The sequence below is a fragment of the Orycteropus afer genome, unplaced genomic scaffold, assembly GCF_000298275.1.
Source record: "Orycteropus afer afer isolate SDZICR_OR568_19922 unplaced genomic scaffold, OryAfe1.0 scaffold00497, whole genome shotgun sequence".
Taxonomy (NCBI): domain Eukaryota; kingdom Metazoa; phylum Chordata; class Mammalia; order Tubulidentata; family Orycteropodidae; genus Orycteropus; species Orycteropus afer.
This window is the reverse complement of record NW_006922084.1, coordinates 251,278-252,556: the sequence shown is the minus strand read 5'-3', so window position 1 is coordinate 252,556 and position 1,279 is coordinate 251,278.

Below are 1,279 nucleotides of genomic sequence, written 5' to 3'. Positions count from 1 at the left end.
TTTTTTTTTTTTTTTTTTTTAGAAGACAATGGAATAATGCCTTTCATATTGCAAGGGAGTAGTTTTCAAATTATCAGTCAAGTGTAGGGGATAAAATACATTTTCAAACATTCACAAACTTAAAACTTTTTACTTTCTTTTTACTCCTTGGATAGTGCAGAAAAACTAGCAAGTAAAGAAATAATGAAAAATATAGAATCTGGAAAATAACTCTATGCCAGGAGAGTAGCAAAGTCCATGATGACAATTGCTTGAAAGGCCTACAGAATCAAGAGACCATCTTGACTTTAGAGGATAAGGTTATAAAAGAGAAATTTAAGAATCAGATACTTTTGAGCAATTGGAGGAAAAATATTGACAGGTATATGGCAGCACTGATGAAAACAAAGAAAATAATATTAGTATACTTGTTCTGTAGTGTACAACATTTATATAACTAGAATAATCCAAATGCTGACAACTGGTTTGAAGAATGGGCTGCAGTGGGTGTGATGGTGTGAGAGCTAAACCCCATCTACCAAAAAATAGGTCAATGAATGCATTAAGAAAAAGCCATTATACAATAAGTCTTTCCTCAATCAGAGCAAAGAAAAATGAAGAAAAGACACATGGAAACAATTAGTCCAAGGGACTAGCAGACCATGTGATCCTCAGCCCATATATGGCCATGAGACCGGAAGAACTAGATGGTGCCCAGCTACCACTGTCAACCACTCAGAAAGAGATCAGTGCAGGAGATTCTGGATAGAGTGGGAGAACAATGTGGAACAAAACTGAAAATCATTTTTAAAAGACCAGGTTTACTGGTCTGATAGAGCCTGGTGATATCCCCAAGACTATGATCCTGGTTACCCTTCAGATCTGGAATTGAACTCACTCCCATGGCTTCAGACAGGCATATTGGGTGAACATTTACATCAGGCAGATATATTCTTTAGAGTGATAAATTGTGGGAGAACAGAAAGGTAGTGTTTGCATAGGGAGATAACTGAGGGGGCAGGAATGCATAGGAAAGGACACCGGGAAGAAGTTACTACAGGAAGGAAGTGGGAAGAGAGCTGTTACATTGTGGGGAAGTGCAGTCAATATCATGCAACAAAATGTGTATGAACTGCTGTGTGAAAAATAAATTTGCACTGTAAACCTTCACCCAATTAAAAATATAAATAAATAAATAAATATAAGAATACAAGAAAGAGACTTACTAAATAAAGTCTGGGAGCTCTGGTAGCATAGTGGCTAAGGCACTTGACTGCTAACCAGAAGGCTGGCGGTTCAA